The sequence below is a fragment of the Rhineura floridana genome, chromosome 18, assembly GCF_030035675.1.
Source record: "Rhineura floridana isolate rRhiFlo1 chromosome 18, rRhiFlo1.hap2, whole genome shotgun sequence".
NCBI classification, from domain to species: Eukaryota; Metazoa; Chordata; class Lepidosauria; order Squamata; family Rhineuridae; genus Rhineura; species Rhineura floridana.
Window position 1 is genome coordinate 29,216,763 of NC_084497.1, and position 18,379 is coordinate 29,235,141.

Consider the following 18,379-nt stretch of genomic DNA (forward strand, 5'->3'; position numbering starts at 1 on the left):
TATCTCATGGTTGTAATGACTGGCGGTGTAGGAGGAGGATCAACCCTGCAAATATCCAGAACCTTCTTATCTCCCAGTTTCTCATCAGCAGGGTGACGATCAAGGACATTTTGCTGCTTGAGGAGAAGGCCATGAAGACGACAGGCAGGCAGGCACACTCCCCACACAGAGAAACTAACTAGGCTGACAGCTGGCCCTTAGTTCAGTACTGCAGAGGCAATCACCTCATTTCCCCTAAAGCAGACAGGGAACCTTTTTCAGCGCAGAACAGCCACATTCCCTTCTGGGCAATCTTCTGGGGGCCACATGCCAGGGGTGGGCGGGGCCACAGGCAAAAGTGGGCAGAGCAACAAATGTGACTTTTCTCTTTGTACAGCAGGCCAGTTTTTACACAAACTCACACACGTGCAGCCATGCAAAAGGCCCGATCTGAGTTCAGTCACATTTCCAGCCAGGCAGAAACATTTGTCATGTCAAGAAGGCCCAGTGAGTGGTGGGGCCTGGGGAGAGTTCTGAGGGCCAGATAGAGAGGACTGGAGGGCCACTTTTGCCCCCCCAGGCCTCAAATTCCCAATCTCTGGCCTAATGGGAGGGGGAAAAGATGGGACACCTTCAGTGCATTTTGGTGAGTCCTTTATCATTGATGGAGGAGTGGAATCGTGGCAGGGAGAAGTCAAATATTAGATAAGGATGACGTGTACCCCAGGCAGGGTTCTTGGGAGAGGAACAAATGTGAATTTTTATTCTTTTTTTTAAAGGAAGATAAAGTCAGAAGAAACATCAACCTAACGCAACAACATGGAACTCCCCCCTCTCCCCTCCTTCTCAACCGCAGCCCAGGAAGCCATCTCCTGCTCTGTGCAAAAAAATGCGAGGCTCCATCGCACCTGCCAAGCTTCTGAACGTTATTAACGGTGACAAAAATTACCCAGATTTGCCTAAGCATTGTCTCCAGTGTCCCGGGGCACTGGCTTTGCAAATTGGCAGGCATTTAAATTCCACCTCCTCCAACTTTGCCTGCCCGGGTGCTGTGCATGGAGCTATTTTCCACATTTGTTATACATAAGGCCAAAAATATAAAAAAATTAAAATACACAACCAAGTTAGGATAGAAGTCAGGAAAGTTGCACCGTCTGCTGCTGCACAGACCACATTGCCCAAACACATACATTTCATTTTGTCTGGTTTTGCAGCAGCAACTGTGTTGTTGCCCTGACCGCCATTTTGCACCCTCTACCGTGCTTTTGGTGCCCAGTGCCCACCATGTATTTTAGGAGGAGATTGTTTCATGGTGAAATTAGGGTTTTGTCAGTGTTTTATTTTTCTTTTTGGGAGGGGTGGGTGTTTTGCCTGGGTTGCTTTTTTGGTGGGGGGGGGGGTCCTGAGCATTGCCAGGGTTTTTTTTCCTTCTGTGAAAAGGGTATTACGTGGTGCCCATGACAGTTTTAGATTTCCAAACAAGCCACTGAGCCCCAAAAATGTTGATGACCCTGAACTGAACCAGCTTTTGCTGGAAAGTGAATTAAAACCAAGCCGGGTAATGGCAGGGGGTGGGACTTTGGAGGGGCAGCTAGCTTAATGAGAACAAAGAATTCAATTTGGTAGTGGGGGGGTTAGACAACTCTGACTAGCCATGGGGAGGGCAAAATATGGAGAAAAGAAAGCTGATTGGACTAATACACAAAAATAAAAACAAATGAAAACGCTCAAAAATAAATGCACTACTTATGCGATGTGCAACTTCACCAACCTGGTGTCCTCCTCCAGATGTTCTCAGACTCCAGCTGCCATCATCCCTGATCATGTGTGTACACACACACACACACACATATGGATGCTTCAGATGGCTTTCCACCTTGCAGATTGAAGTTTTGCAGCTGTTCTAACAGCAATGGTTTGCACTCCCCCTTGCAGCCGACACTATGTGCTTCGCCGGTGCTTTGATAAACAGGCTTCACAGCGGTTCCATCAGCAATGGTTTGCACTCCCCTTCAAGCTTCCTGAACCAAGAGTGCCTCCATAGATGCCGACTCTCCCCCATTTCATTGAAAACACACATACACACACAAAATACGAGTCACGGCGCCTACAAGCCCACATTGACAGCAGTTATTATTAAGGATGTCTTGTTGCGCTCCTTTTGGCAGGTAGGAACATTCATGCACAGTATGGCCTCCGCCACCAAACACCCTCCTTTCTCTCCTGCCCTGTACCGATTCATCTGCTCTGCTCTATTTCTTCATTATTATACCCTCTCTTTTCCTCACTCCTTACCCAGCTGGGTGTTTATCTGTCTTGCAGACACCCCCGCACGCACACACTATTACAGATCAATAGAAATTATATCTTGACTACACCTCTGAGAATAAAATGGACACTTTCCAAAGAGCTCCCATCTATTTTCCCACCAATCTCTCATCTCTCTCCCCCACACACACACGCCACCCTCCATCTACCCAATCCTCTCCATTTTTTCTCCATTGCTCACAAGTTCATTTGCCAAAAAGGCCTCATGGCAGATGGGGAGGGGAGGGAGAAGGAGAGAGGCTAAAATCTCCAACAAGGAACAGGGAGAGAAGAAGAAGCAGAAGATGAAGAAGCAATGATTGAACTTTGGAACTGACTCAGAATTAAAGACGCAAAAGACGCTTTCACCCTCAGAAAGTCATGCTGTCTTTTAAAAGGGTGCTAATGCACCAGCTTGCTTGGGAACACACGACGTTATTAATGCTTTTATGATTTCGGGAGAATCTGCCTGATAAACAAGTCTTTTTTAGATTATTATTTAAGCTCTGATGACATACATTATAAACAGGGAGAGAGAGAGTAAAGGGAGGACAGAAATATTCTTTCTCCCTTCTCACAGACCCGCAGAGGGATGCAAGCAACTGAAAGCGCTCTCCTGGAGAGATCAGACGGCAAGATTTGCAAGAGATGCATTAAAAGAAGCCGAGGGAAATCACTCCAATGCCATCAACTTCATCGGGTTCAAGGAGCTATGAGCAATGGATGGTAGCCACAATGGCTGTTCTACCTCCACGGCTGGAGGCAGCATGCCTGTGAGCATTAGTTGCTAGGAATGGTAAGTGGAGGCAGCACAGCCTGGCTCAGGCACTGCAGGCTTCCCATAGACAGCTGTTTGGCCCCTGCAAGAATAAGATGCTGGATCAGATGGGCCACTGGCCTGATCCAGCAGGGCTCTTCTTACGTCTTTTTTCTTCCACCTATACAATTTGATTGAAGGCTGTACAAAAGCTGACCTATCCCCCTTGCAGGCTTTCAAAGGGAGTTAGCCATCATGGCTAGTACCCATTGCTAGCCTTATCTTCCATGAATTTGTCTATCTCCACTGTCAGATGCAGGATGCTTCCAAATGCCAGTTGCTGGAAACCACAGGAGGGAAGATTGCCGTTGTGCTCAGGTTCTGCTTGTGGGCTTCCCATAATGGGCACCAGGTTGGCCACTGTGAGAACATTGTGCAGGTCTAGATGGGCCCCCTTTGGCCTGATCCAGCTGCCAGGCTCTGCCGATGTTCTTGTGCACACTCAAGCTTTCAAATGACACTGGACAGCCACCTGTCGGGAATGCTTTGATTTGGATTCCTGCATTGAGCAGGGGGTTGAACTTGATGGCCTTACAGGCCCCTTCCAACTCTACTATTCTATGACACATAGTTAAGCACATAACAAGAATTCTGCTGGATCAGACCAAAGGCCAGAAAATAACAGAGTTGGAATGGACTTCATAGGCCATATAGTCCAACCCTCTTCAGGAAATGTACAGCCATAGCATCTGAGAGAGTTCGTCTTCATTGACCCATGTTCTAACAACCTCCCAGATAGATTACTGCAATGCACTCTACATGGGGCTACCCTTGAATGCTGTCTTGAAGCTGCAGTTAGTGCAGAATGCTGCTGCCTGCTTATTCTATGGTACAGCAAGAGGAGATCATCAAGGCACTTCCATTGGCTGCCTGTGAGCTACCGGATCCAATTCATGATACAAAGTCCTAAATAATTTCAGACCCAAGTAACATAAAGAGCACCTTCTCCATACCTTCTGGACTGAAATGTGTGATCTAAAGGAGAAGACCTGTTCATGGTCACACCAGGAGGAGTAGTGCAAAGAACAGAGACAGGATACTAACGGTGGTGGCTCCCCAGTTATAGAACTCCCTCCCAAGGGAAATCAGGCAGCCACACACACCCCATCTCCCACTCTTTGCCTGCATTCAGGAAACACGGAAATATGTATTTATGTATCCAGCTTCATAGAGTTTTTATGCTGCTGGTCTCAACTGCCATCTGTAATATATTAAAATGTCGTCCCATTGTTTATTGCCAAATTTAGTACAGGAGAGCTGTGCATGCAGAGATTGCCACAATTGCCAGATTGTTTGTGTCTTTGTTTTTCCTAATCCTCTCCATGCCACTCCGCACTTGTGCATAAATGCTGCCAATCTTCCCAGCCCCCACCAAAAAGAAAAAAACAGAGGAGGAGGAGGAGGAGGAGGAGGAGGAGGAGGAGGAGGAGGAGGAGGAGGAGAACAGGCTACAGTTGTATTACGGTTCTTTGTGAGTAGTTCGCACCATGCAAAAAGAATCTTCAGGCAATGGTATGCAGTGTCATATCACTCCCCATACCCTGTGTTCCATCAATGCAAACATGCGCACCAGCGATGTACAGGAGAGGGACCCTGTTTTGCAAAGTTCCAGGACTTACTTCAGGGGACGCTCAACAGTTAGCATCACACCAGAGTCGTAGAAGGTACATCAGTCACAGCGCTTGCCATTTCAAGTAACCATCCCAGCACCTTGGAGAGCTCCCAGTAAGCCTGACCTGGCTGCAGGTCCTCCTCTCCTTAGTTATCACAGCAAGGAGATGGTGCCCATCTGAGGCCTTATAAAAGCAGAAAAGGCCTGTGCAGGACTTGGAAGGCTACACCCTCTTGGAAGACTTGACTATGCCCCTTAAAAAGCTGTTGCCTTATTTTTGTGTTCTTAAGTTTCAGCAGAGCTGAGGGGAGGGCCAAGTGGCTGAAACTGAGAAGATGGCACCCCGGCCTTCCTTGTCCATGTCGCCCTCTGTGTCTCATGAGATCCCTGGGTCAGGGGTTATGACGGGGAGGAAAGCGAACTGACAACTGCAAGAGGACATAAAAGCCGTGGGGAGTCCCAAATTAAATCTCATAAATAAAACTGCTTATGCAAGACTGCACTGTGAGGCAGGACAACGAAGGAGTAAATCAAGTTATCCCTAGTTGGAAGGAGTAGTCCAGCTCCAAGGAGAAGAAAGGAAGATCTCTTGCACCCTCCTCTTCAGGAGAGGAAAGAGGAGCAGCATTTGCCTTTTTCTGCTCAAGAGTTCCAAATCCATCTGCCAAGTGGACAGAGGGGCTTTTTGTTTGCTTTCTTCTCCCAAATGGATTTAGGGTCACTGTGTTGTTGTTTTTCCCCCTTCCCTAGCAGTGACATTTTTTCTGACGGCTTCCGGATTGACTATTGCCAGGGAAGACGGCATGGCAGAGGGAAGCAGACAGGGACTTCAAGCCCACTGAAGGGCATTAAAAGAGACAGTAAGCAATGTAAATTGTCAGATGAAAAAGATTGCTGTTTGCATGAGGTGTCTGGAGTCATTGTTCTGCTTGGTTTTTAATTTGGGGCGAGCTGAACGCTGGGTGGAAGAGAAGAAGTGGCGCAGGCCAGGAAAGAAGGATGGGGATGAGGAACAGAAGATCTATTTGAATTGACAGATCAAGCAATCTTTCTGGAAGGGCCGTAGCTCAGTGGCACAGCACCAGATTGCATGCAGAAAGTCCCAGCAAGATGCCTTAGGCCGGCCCTGCCATCTGCCAACTTGTTCCACTTTCCTGACTTCATAAAGGAGTGGTAAAGCCTCTAAGAATATGCTGAAGGTCCCAAGGTTGGATCCCTGGCATCTCCAGGGAGGCCTGGGAGAATTCCTTTTACTGGAACCCTGGAGAGCTGCTGCCAGCCAGTGTACTGATCTAGATGAACCAGTGATCGGACATGGCATAAGGCTATTATGGGGCATGGTTGTATTTCAATAGTAGAGTGTCAGCTTTGCACGCAGAAATCCCGAGATCAATCCTGAACAGCATCTCCAGGTAGTATTGAGAATGTCCTCTGCCTGAAATCCTGGAGAGATGCTGTTTGTCAATGTAAACAATACTGAGAGCGATGGACCAAGGTTTTGATTCAGTATAAGGCAGCTATTTCTGTATTTCTGGATCCGCCCCATGGGGACTCAGGCCTGGGAAAGAAAATCTTGTATGAGGAAGGGTTGTAGTAGCTTAGCAATAGAGCACCTCCTTTGCACAGAAGTCGTGTTCACTCAGATCCTACTTGTAAGCTTCCCATAGACAGCTGGTTGGCCACCATGAGAACAGGATGCTGGACTAGTTGGGCCACCGACCGACCGACCGACCGACCGACCGACCGACCGACCGACCGACCGACCGACCGACCTATTTATTTATTTATTTATTAAATTTATTAGTTGCCCATCTGGCTGGCTGTCCAGCCACTCTGGGCGACGTACAAAATAAAAACATACACATACATTAAAACATTAAAAATCCCAACAATAATAATAAAACCTAACCCACCCCAAAAGCCTGCCTGTAGAGCACCAGGTCAACATCCCCCAACCTTCCCTTGTCTCCCACGAACAGTACCTCGGTTTTGTCAGGGTTCAGCTTCCGCTTATTCCTTCCCATCCAGCCACTCACTGACTCCAGGCACTTGGACAGGGTTTCTACAGCCAACCTCGGTGAAGATTTGAATGAGAGACAGAGCTGCGTGTCATCCGCATACTGGTGACACTGCAACCCAAATCTTCTGATAGCCCCCAGCGGCTTTATATAGATGTTGAACAGCATCAGGGAGAGGATGGAGCCCTGTGGCACCCCACAAGTGAGAGGCCAAGGATCCGGAACCTCATCCCCCAATGCCACTCTCTGGTACCTACCAGAGAGAAAGGAACAGAACCACTGCAATACAGTGCCCCCTATGCCTAACCTCTTCAGACGGTCCAGAAGGATACCGTGATTAACGGTATCAAAAGCTGCTGAGAGATCCAGGAGGACAAGGAAGGTCCATTCGCCCCTATCCAACGCCCTCCTCATATCATCCACCAAGGCGACCAAGGGCGTTTCAGTCCCATGTCCAGGCCTGAAGCCTGATTGAAATGGATCCAGATAATCTGCTTCCTCCAAATGCACTTGCAACTGCTTTGCCACCACCTGCTCAACTGCCTTGCCCAGGAATGGGCAAGTGTTGATGGTTTTGATCTCCAGCTTTTATATGTTTCCTGTTTTTCCCCGACCAACAAAAGCGAGGATATACTTAAATACCTTCGGCAGAGCAGCCACTCACAGCTCCATCCCTCATCCTGGATGTATATGCAATTATTGCTAAAATAAAACTTAAGGTATTCATACTTTTAGACATTACCAAGTGGTACAATCCAGTCATGGGCTAAAATATTTTCTCCATGGCTTCAAATGTTATCCATTAAAATCTGGTTCCATCCCATAATGAAGGCGCACCTTTCTCCCTGTCCCCAAGCAAGGCCTTAAACCTTGGACTATTGGATTGAGAGCCTGATGCTCTATTCCAGGAATGGGGAACCTGTGGCCCTGTAGACATTGCTGGACATCAAATCCCATCAGCTCTAACCATTAGCAATGCTGGCTAGAGGGGCACAGATGTTCCCTAGTCTTGCTCTGTGCCAAGGATGGAGAATTTGTGGGTCTCCAGATTTTGTTGGCCTGCAGCTTTACCTCTGGCCATCGATGGGAGCTGGAGTCCAGCAATTTATTGAGGGCCCTAGCCTGCTGCTTTTGAGGGTGGAGACCCTATGTGTGGAGGCTTTGATCTATTTCACAAGTTCAGGGGGTGACAATGTGGGGTCTTCCACATTACAGCTCCCATTATCCCCGACCATTGGCCAGGGATGGTGAGAGTTGGGGTCCAACAATATATGGAGGACCACAGGTTACGCCATCTCTGAACTAGACCATCACTTGCCTTTACTGACCCTACTACTTCCATCAGAACTCTGCCTTCTTTAACACAGGGGTGGGGAACACGTGGCCTCCAGATGATGTTGGACTCCAACTCACATCATCATCCCTGACTGTTAGCCATGCTGACTGCTGCTGAGGGGAGATGGAATCCCAACAACACCTGGAAGGCTACAGATATTCCCCCCATCCTAGCTGTATAGACAGTTCAGCTCCAAGATACTCAGGGCTTGCCATTCCTATCAAAAATGGCCAGAGCACCATCAAGGCCAGTTTTTCCCAGACTCACAAAAGGTCCAGAGCAAGTGAGGGAACCTTTAGCCCTCCAGATGTTGCTGAACTACAATTCTGATCATCCCTGGCCATTGACAATGCTTGCTGGGGCTGATGGGAGTTGTAGTTCAGCAACATCTGGAGGGCCAACGGTTCCCCACACTTGGTCCAAAAAGTTGAATCCTGACAAGGAGTGGGCTACAATGTCAGCACCCCAATTTCATAGGCTAGGCCCCAGCAAGTCCTGAGAAGAGCTATGGCATAGGCGCCACAGGCCACAGCCATCACTTCGACAGCACAGAGTCGGGGGCAGGGAGAGAGAAGATGTCCCCTCTAAACCAACCCAACATTTTGTCCCCCTCTCTCTTCCTCTCGGCCCATTTGCCTGAATCCTGTGCACTAATTAGTGGCGTAATAAAGTAGCAAGAAATACGATTTCCTCATTAGCTGGAGAGAGATTCCCAGCTAACATGACTGATAGGCATCTACAAGAAAATTAACTTCAGCACCAGGGCTCTGTAATCAAGATTAATGAGGAAACAGAGAGAGGGAGCAGGCTGCGGCTCTCCTCTGCTCCGGCCCACCTCGGCTCTATCCTTCCCTTGCGTCCCCTGCAGGGAATGAAGCATCACTGCAAAGAGGGGGAATTGGGGGCAGCGGAGGTGGCACCCTCCAAACGCTTTGAATTACAACTCTCATTGTCCCTTGAACACTGGCCGTACCGTAGTCCGCAGGTGACAGTCTTCTGGAGGGCACCGCCTTGAAAAGGGTATATAAACCAAGGGCAGGGAACCTTTATCAGCACAGGGGCCACGTTTTGTTGTGAGGGAACTTTCTTGGGGGCCACAAGCCAGTTGACGGGGGGCAAGTCCAAAAGCGGGCAAGGCCAGAGGTCAAAACTGGGCGTGACAACAGATGCGAGTCTTACATTGGTCTATTAGGCTACATTCCAGTCACAGAAAGTCAGGAGTTTACACCCACCCACACAAAGAGTGGGGAACCTGTTGGTCAGCTACAACTCCTGTCATCCCTGGCCGCTCACCATGCTTGCTAGGGCCAGTTACTGGGAACTGCAGGTGGGGAGAGTTGCTGTCGTGCCCAGGTTCTCCTCATGGCCCTCCCTTTATTATTTATTTATTTATTATTTGGTTTATTATTTGCTACAGCTAGTGCAAAATGTGGCGGCCAGACTGCTAACAAGAACTAAGCGGTCTGAGCATATAACACCTGTGCTAGCCCGTTTGCACTGGCTTCCAATATGCTTCCGGGCCAGATTCAAAGTGTTGGTACTTACCTATAAAGCCTTATACGGCGCGGGACCACGATATCTGTCGGAACGCCTCTCCCGATATGAACCGGCCCGTACACTACGGTCTACTACGAAGGCCCTCCTCCGGGTTCCGACTCATAGGGAAGCCCGGAGAGTGGTGACAAGATCTAGGGCCTTCTCAGTGGTGGCCCCCAAACTATGGAATGGTCTCCCCGAGGAGGTGCGCCTGGCACCGACACTATCATCGTTTCGGCGCCAGGTTAAAACCTTTCTCTTCTCTGAGGCATTTTAATTCCTGTTAATTGTAAATTATTATATTTTGATTTTAGACTGTACAGTTTTGTGTACAGTTTTGTGTTATTTTTATTGTATTTTTAATGTTCACCGCCCAGAGAGCTGTTGCTAGTCGGGCGGTATATAAGCTTAATTAAATAAAATAAATAAATAAATAAATTATATCCCACCCTTCCTCCCAGCAGGAGCCCAGGGCGGCAAACAAAAGCACTAAAAACTTTAAAACATCATAAAAACAAACTTTAAAATACCTTTGGGCCATCTGGTTGGCCACTGTGAGTACCGGAGGCTGGACTAGATAGCAGCCATCGTGGCTAGCAGCCACTGATAGCCTTCTCCTCCTCTGTGGATTCGTCTAATCCTTTTTTCAAGCTGTCCTAGTTGGTGGCCATCGTGACATCCTGGGGAAGAGGATTCCGTAGTTTAACTATGGACTGGGAAAAGGACTTTCTTATTTATCATGGGCTTATTTGCAAGGCTGTTCTAAGAAAACCATTTTTAAAAACCACCTTTATTTATTTATTCAGCTTATATCCCGCCCGACTAGCAAACAGCTCTCTGGGCGGCAAACATAGCAACATATACAATAATAAAATTACAAAGTCAGTATAACAAATATAAAAATACACCATCTAAAATAGAAATTACAGCATTTACATAAATAACTTAAATTAAAATGCCTCAGAGAAGAGAAAGGTTTTAACCTGGCGCCGAAAGGATAATAGTGTCGGCGCCAGGCGTACCTCCTCGGGGAGACTATTCCACAATTCAGGGGCCACCACTGAGAAGGCCCTAGATCTTGTTACTACCCTCCGGGCCTCCCTATGGGTCGGAACCCGGAGGACGGCCTTCGTAGTAGACCGTAGAGTACGAGCCGGTTCGTAACGGGAGAGGCGTTCCTGCAGGTATCGTGGTCCCGGGCCGTATAAGGCTTTATAGGTTAAAACCAACACTTTGAATCTGGCCCGGTAGCATATTGGAAGCCAGTGCAAGCGAGCCAGAACAGGTGTTATATGCTCAGACCGCTTAGTTCTTGTTAGCAGTCTGGCCGCCGTATTTTGCACTAGCTGTAGCTTCCGAACCGTCTTCAAAGGTAGCCCTACGTAGAGCGTGTTGCAGTAGTCCAAACGTGAGGTTACCAGAGCATGAACCACTGATGTAAGGTCCTCCTTACTCAGATAGGGACGTAGCTGGGCTACCAACCGAAGTTGGTAGAACGCATTCCGTGCCACCGAGGCTACATGGGCCTCAAGTGACAGGGAAGAGTCTAAAACGACTCCCAAACTACAAACCTGATCCTTTAGGGGGAGTGTAACCCCGTCCAGGACAGGGTATGTATCCACCATCTGACCAGATAAACCATCCACCAGCAGCATCTCAGTCTTATCAGGATTGAGTTTCAGTTTGTTAGTTCTCATCCAGTCCATTGTCGCGTCCAGACAATGGTTCAGCACATCGACCGCCTCACCTGAAGAAGATGAAAAGGAGAAGTAGAGCTGCGTGTCATCAGCGTACTGATGACAACGCACTCCAAAGCTCCGGATGACCGCACCTAACGGCTTCATATAGATGTTAAAAAGCATGGGAGACAAGACCGAACCCTGCGGGACCCCATATTGGAGAACCCACGGGGTCGAGCAATGTTCCCCAAGTATTATCTTCTGGAGATGGCCCGCCAAGTAGGAGCGGAACCACTGCCAAGCAGTGCCTCCAGCACCCAACTCCGCAAGCCTCTCCAGAAGGATACCATGGTCCATGGTATCAAAAGCCGCTGAGAGATCAAGGAGAATCAACAGAGTTACACTCCCTCTGTCTCTCTCCCGACATAGGTCATCACACAGGGCGACCAAGGCCGTCTCAGTGCCGAAACCGGGTCTGAAACCCGACTGAAATGGATCTAGATAATCGGTTTCATCCAATAGCGCCTTGGTGCATCAGGCCCTAATTAGGCCCATCCAATTGATCACATGCTGCCGGTCAGCTGCCTCAAGGGAGCCCACAAGCAGAAGACAAAGGATTTCATTTCTACCTCCCTCCCCCCAAAAATCTTGTTTATCAGCCAGAACTAAGTAAGGCTTTATTTTAGCTCTATATTTTAAAGATGCATCAACGATAGAGTATATATCTTTCAAAACCATTTTATAAACATTATTTTTTAATGACACACCATAAAGGATCGTTTTAATGCTGCAATAATATCCTGCGTCTTGAAGATAGTTGGCTGCTCAGGGCCCTTTTGGTGAAAACGTGTTATAGGGTGGAATAAACTGAGAGGGAAGTGGAGGGGGAGAAGTTGAGGACAAGAGGTTCAGCCTGCCCCCCAAATCTCATCGCTTATCTCCCTGCATAATGGGAGAAGAAGTGGGTTGTATCCAGTTCTAGTCCTACTCAGAGTAGACCCACTAAAGTTAATGGACATTACTAACTTGGGTTCATTAATTTAATTTAATGAATTTCTCCCATCCTTCATGGACCCCATCCAAATGGGATCGCGCACTTTCTGGACATAAACAGAGCCCGGCTGCTGGATTAGGCCAATGGTCCATCTCGTTCAGCACCCTCTTCCCACTGTGGCCAACCAGATGCTTAAAGGAAGTCCACTAGCAGTACCTGAATGCAACAGCACTCTCCAGACCCCACCTCCGATTCCCAGCTACTGGTATTCAGAAAGGCATACTGCCTCCCACAGTGGAGATAGAATATAGCCATAGTGGCATTGGCCCCAAGCCCCATGTAGAGAGAGGCGCATGAACAACAGCCCATAAATGGTTAACTAGGGCCATCTTAGGACAGACTTACACTTTCCATTTCTAATGGGAAAGATCCCCTGCCCACCCAATCTTGCAAACATGGAAATTATTTAACAAAAAAGAAATCAGGAAATAACTTGGCAGAGATGGTGGAATCTATACTTCTGCTTTGTGTGAAAGTTGCCTCTCTTTACCCATAACTGTGCTCCATTTCCACATTTGTAGATTTTTTTTAAAAACAAGCTGTGTCAAAATGTATACTTAGATGCATATTTAAATATTGGGTTGTACCCACTTGAGTCCTACTCAGAGCAGACCCATTGAAATGAATGGACCCAGGTTAGTCATGTCCATTAACATCAATGGGTCTATTCTGAGTAGGAATAGCATTGAACAGAACCCTATGTTCTCTCAAAATGCTCTGAACTAGCATGCTTGCTGGAAACTATAGATGAGGAGTGTGAGGCTCTTACACTCAGGCCCTCCTTGCAGACTTTCCTTTGAGATTGACCACTCTGAGAACAGGATGCTGGACTAGATGGGCGATTGGCCAGCTCCAACAGGCTCTTTTTGTTCTTAATGGACCCACACCCGTTGTAAAGTCCCAATGTCAGATGTGGGGAACCTCTGACCCTCCAGCTATTGCTGAACTACAAGCAAGCATGGCTGATGGCCAGGGGTGATGATGAGGGTTGTAGCTCAGCAACATCTGGAGAGCCAAAGGTTCCCCACACCTAGGTTACCAACCTTGACAGTGGATGGCTTGGGGCAGAGGGTGCATAGGAGGTGTTAGGACCTTACACTGCACCAACTCTCTTGTGCAGAACTCCCAGCTGCTAGTTTTAAATTTTACAATCAGGCAATTGAACTCTGGCAAAGTAAAGACATCAGGCAATGAGTAGAGTCTCACTACTGTCCATGGTCTTGACAAAGACACTTTACATGATTGAAGATCCAGCACTCAGGGGTAATTAACCACAGACAACTCCCCATTAGCATTAACGGGGATTTATCTTTGGCTCATTATCCCAATCCCCATCCTTAAAAAACACCCACACAGGCAGCTGAAAGTGCCCTTCCTCTTCCTCCCCCAACTCTTATGCTACAATTAGAAGTGACAGATTTGAGTCCACAGCCACACATGCACAGAATTGCTAAGGAAGTACCTTTCCACTGATCTCTGAAAGGTAGCTCTACCCACAGCGCTACTCGTACTTGTCCTTTGTTCTTCCCCAGTAGCTCGGTGAGTGCCTTCTGACCTGGGGTTCTCATCTTCCAGCACTATCTCGTGTTGCATTTTGGATACTCTGTTCATAGGGTTTCCGTGGTAAGAGCTATTCAGAGGTGGTTTACCATTGCCTTCCTCTGAGTTTGGATGCATCTTAGTCTGGTGTCTCAGCTTTGACCATTCCGCCATGGGTGCCCCTGCTAGGAGTCTAGCCTCTTGGTCTAGACTCCTGACGGCATTGCTCTCAGCTTCTTCAACACTCTCAAACCCCCTCACCACGTTAAGGTGTGCATATTTCAAAAAGGGGGTAAGTGGGTCAGAGTGTTTGAGGTCCAGTAAGACAATAACATCACCCCCCTTCTACTTGTAATATGGAAATAAATAAAACCAAGGGTGTTTGGTTTCCACAGCAACCCTACGCCCTTCTCCATCACACCCTAGTCAACATATAAGATCGGAACTATCTTGAGAATGACAAGGTGTTTACACAAAGTGGAAACACGGCTGGGATTGTGTCCTCTATAACTGAACTCTGTGAGTTGCAATCTAAAGAGTTGTGCTTTAGAAAAAAAATCTTAATAAATGCAAATTGCATGGCATTCTACTGGCTGTGATGCCATAGAATGTTCACAAACATTCCAACTGCTAAAGACGGTGGGAGGGGAAGGCTCAGTCATTGCATATTGACAATCAATATTGCTCCTTGGAGAGACGTGAATGAGAGCAATTTTGCTGGGGCAAAGAAGGCAGGACATTAGTGATTCTGGGGTGGGGTGGGGGATCAAAGAAGTTGAGGGTGTGGGGTGAGAAAGCAGAGCAGGACTCAGATGAGCTAAGATCAGCAAGCTCTAGAAGAGAGATGGAAGCAATGACCTAGGGAGATGGTGGGCTCTCCAGCACTGGAGGCATTCAAGAGGCAGCTGGACAGCCACCTATTGATTATGCTTTAAGTTGGATTCCTGCCTAGAGCAGGGGGTAGGACTCGATGGCCTTACAGGCCCCTTCCAGTTCTACTATTCTAGGATTCTATGAACCTCAGGCTCTTTAGATTTTGCTGGACATCAACTCCTGTGAGCTCCAGCTAGCATGGCCCATAGTTAGGGATGACGGGAGCTGGAGTCCAACATCTGGAGGGCACTAGTTTCCCCATCCCTGGTTGAAGGAAATGTCACAGAGTAAGCAGATGTCTGGTAAACAAGGATAGGAGAATACAGGAGACCCTGATGAGACACAACAGCCAAGGAAAGTAGGTTGTGGGGATGTAGACAGAGAATGAGTTCCATTCACCTCCAGTTTCATTTCAACAATACACCACTCTTTAAAGGCCCCATACGAGGAATTTCACCCAAACCAATCAGCTGCTACTGATTTTTTGTTCCCTGCAGTTGGATGACTGGCCCTTCCCTGCACACTCAGAGAGACCTCACACAACAGCCCCTAAAATGTGTTGTTTGTTGATTTGTCGTGCAAACCCAGGTCCTAGTGGGTTACATTGGACCCTCTTCTGCCATTCTGGCATTGCACATTTGCCTTCCCAGCACTTCTCTTGTCTTGCCCACTCGCCCGGAGGGGACCCTGAAAGTACTGGGGCACTTCCTAAATATGTAAACCCTTCAAAGGTGGAGTGCAAATATTTGTGAGCCTTTTCAAAGCAACAGGAACTGGGACAGAGAGCCACTCCTTTGTTCACCGTCTTGTAGTGTTATCCTTCATTTTCCATTCCCCCCCATGCCTCCCCCATATCCTTCACCTCCTGCTGCCTAGCTGGAAACACAGGCACTGTGTATTAGCGATAAGGAACGAAGCCTGAAAAACGAAACAAAAAAACTCCACTGACACATGCAGGTGATTCTGAATTCTGTGGGCTTTTCATTCACTGCCGTTGCTTTGATCTTCCCTTTCATCTCCTCCTGCATAATACTTTACTCTCTCGTTCACTCTCTCCAGTGCCTTTGCTAATGGTTCCCCCACATCGCTTTGCCTTTTCAGCTCAATGGAAGCCCAAATAGGACCCTCGATGGCATCCGAGGCAGATTAGCTTGCAAACCGTCCATTTCCAAAAGGTAATTAAATGCAACGGATTCTCACACCCTTGGAAGGAGGGGGAATGCCACCTCTTCCTCTGACTCTATGGGGAAAGACGGCGTCTTTAAATTCTCAGGGCACCTCAGAGCCCAACAGGTTTATTACCGGCACATAAGCTATTGTGGACCAATGAGGTGGATTAGTCCACTAAAGTTTATGTGGCAATAAATCAGTTAGCTTTTAAAGGTGCCACCCCCAATCTCTGTTGTTTTTGGTGCAACAAATAACATGAAAGTTCCCTTAGACTGGAAACCATAATATCCACCCAGGTCATTTTATTTTTACCTGAAGGCATTCTCAGTTGGGCCTGGGGATCCTGGTGCCTTCCTGATGTTGTTGTGCTATAATTCCTAGACTGGCTGGAACTGATGGCAATGGAGTCCAGCAACATATGGAGGGGTCACAGGTTCCCCATCCCTGAACTAGACCATCACTTGCCTTTACTGTCCCAGCTACCTCCATCACAACTCTGCCTACTTTTAATCCAGAAGTGGAGACCATCTGTGGCCCTCCAGATGATGCTGAACTCCCAACATCCCTGTCTGTGCTGATGGAGACTGGGGGAAATTTGGAGTCGATATTCCCTACCCTTGTGTTAGAATTTAAGGGATGCTGTGCTGCATCAGACTAAAGGTCCATCTAGTTCAGTATCTGTCATGAGACTGGGGTCAAGTTGCCCAGGCCTGGAGGATAAAACCACAGATTTCACAGAACTATAGAATTGCAGAGTAGGAACCTACTCACCACCTCCCTAGGTAATTGGTTCCCTTGTCGTATGGCTCTAACAGTTAGGAAGTTTTTCCTGACGTTCAGTCGAAATCTGGCTTCCTGCAGCTTGAGCCCATTATTCCATGTCCTGCACTCTGGGATGATCAAGAAGAGATCCTGGCCCTTCTCTGTGTGACAACCTTTCAAGGACTTGAAGAGGGCTATCATATCTCTCCTCGGTCTTCTCTTCTCAAGGCTAAACATGCCCATTTCTTTCAATCTTTCCTCACAGGGCTTTGTTTCCAGTCCCCTGATCATCCTCGTTGCCTTCCTCTAAACCTGTTCCAGTTTGTCTGCATCCTTCTTTAAGTGTGGTGTCCAGAACTGGATGCAGATGAGGCCTAACTGGTGCCGAATAGAGGGGAACCAATACTCCATGCGATTTGGAAACATCTTTGCCCTAGACATCTAGCTCTGTATTGCCTATGCTGACTGGCAGCAGCACTCCAGCATATCAGGTGGGAGGAGGTCTCTCTCAGCCCATCTGGAGATGGTGGACCCGGACCTTCTTCAGGCACCACAGATGCTCTGCTACTGAGCTATGACCTTCCTTTAAAGACTGGGGAGTCCTGGAAGCTGCCTTTTCCCATGCGTCTATCTCACTCAGTACTGCCTACACCGATTGGAAAGGGCTCTCCAGGGCTTCACACTGGGGGCAGCCCATGCCTTGCCTGGAGATGCCACCAGGGATTGAACTTGGGACCATCTGTATGCAAAGCAGATGGTCTGCCACTGAGCTGCGGCCAGCAGCGTAGTGGCAAATTCAGAAGTGGAGGGTCCCTTCATGATAGTCACACCAGGCCCCCTCTCAGCCACACCCCCTTTCCACTTTCCCTTGCTTCCCCTGTTGTCTCTGAATCTGCACTCCACTACAACTGACGTTCCTAGCAGCCAATCAGCATGAATGGGGAGTCTGTGTGCCAGCTACTGACAAGAGTCTTCTCAGTGGCCAACTCACCTCCTTTCACTCTGAATGGGTCCAATCAGCATGAAAGGGCAAGAACTCTTCTCATTGGCTAACACACTTCTTTTTCATGCTGATTGGCTCATACATAGGGACTTGGCTAGGACCCTGCTCCCCAAAAAGTAATTGGTCTATGACCGCTCATGACCCCCAGACCACTACACCCCTGGCTATGGTCCTTCCCCACGAGTGACTGGGCAGCTGGGCCACAATTAGTGAAGCAGAAGCACTTTGCAAATCCCAGCTGTTCTAAGTCCCTCTGCATTGCTGAAAGCAGGCATCATGATTAGAGGCAAGTGAGACCTGCAATAAAATGTTGCAGTGTGGAGCCTTCCCTTTCCATGTTCCAACCAGCCACACCCTCCCCCCGATGCTCCATTCCATCTTTCAGTAGCCATTTCTAGGCCAAGTGTTTCACCTGCAGAGCAGCACTGGGGACATCTAGTGAGGAAAAGCACATACATTCCAATTGCCAGCACCATCCAAGTAAATCTTGTCTATCTCATTGTATTTTAAACATATCATGAATTCACTCAAGAACTGCAGTTAGGAGTACAACTGCACCTGATAAATAAAAAAATAGAGGTTTTCAAAAGTAGATAAAACTTTTGGTTTATGGCCTTTCAGCATTTATCTCCAGTTCAGCAACTAAAAATGGACGAATCTGCCCATTTTGGCTTCTCTCAGTTTCTCGTTGTTC

At 47.9% G+C, this 18,379-nt stretch overlaps 1 protein-coding gene across 9 annotated transcripts in view; it reads right to left on the minus strand.

The window, feature by feature from the left end:
• IGSF21 (immunoglobin superfamily member 21) overlaps positions 1-18,379 on the minus strand; it is a 299,326-nt gene that overhangs the window by 163,765 nt on the left and 117,182 nt on the right. Inside the window, exon 3 of one of the 9 annotated variants that reach the window (XM_061600911.1) lies at positions 10,136-10,285. The exons of the other annotated variants lie outside the window; for them this stretch is intronic. The gene's annotated coding sequence lies outside the window, so the exon portion shown is untranslated. The remainder of the gene's footprint in view (positions 1-10,135; positions 10,286-18,379) is intronic. 9 annotated transcript variants of the gene reach the window in all.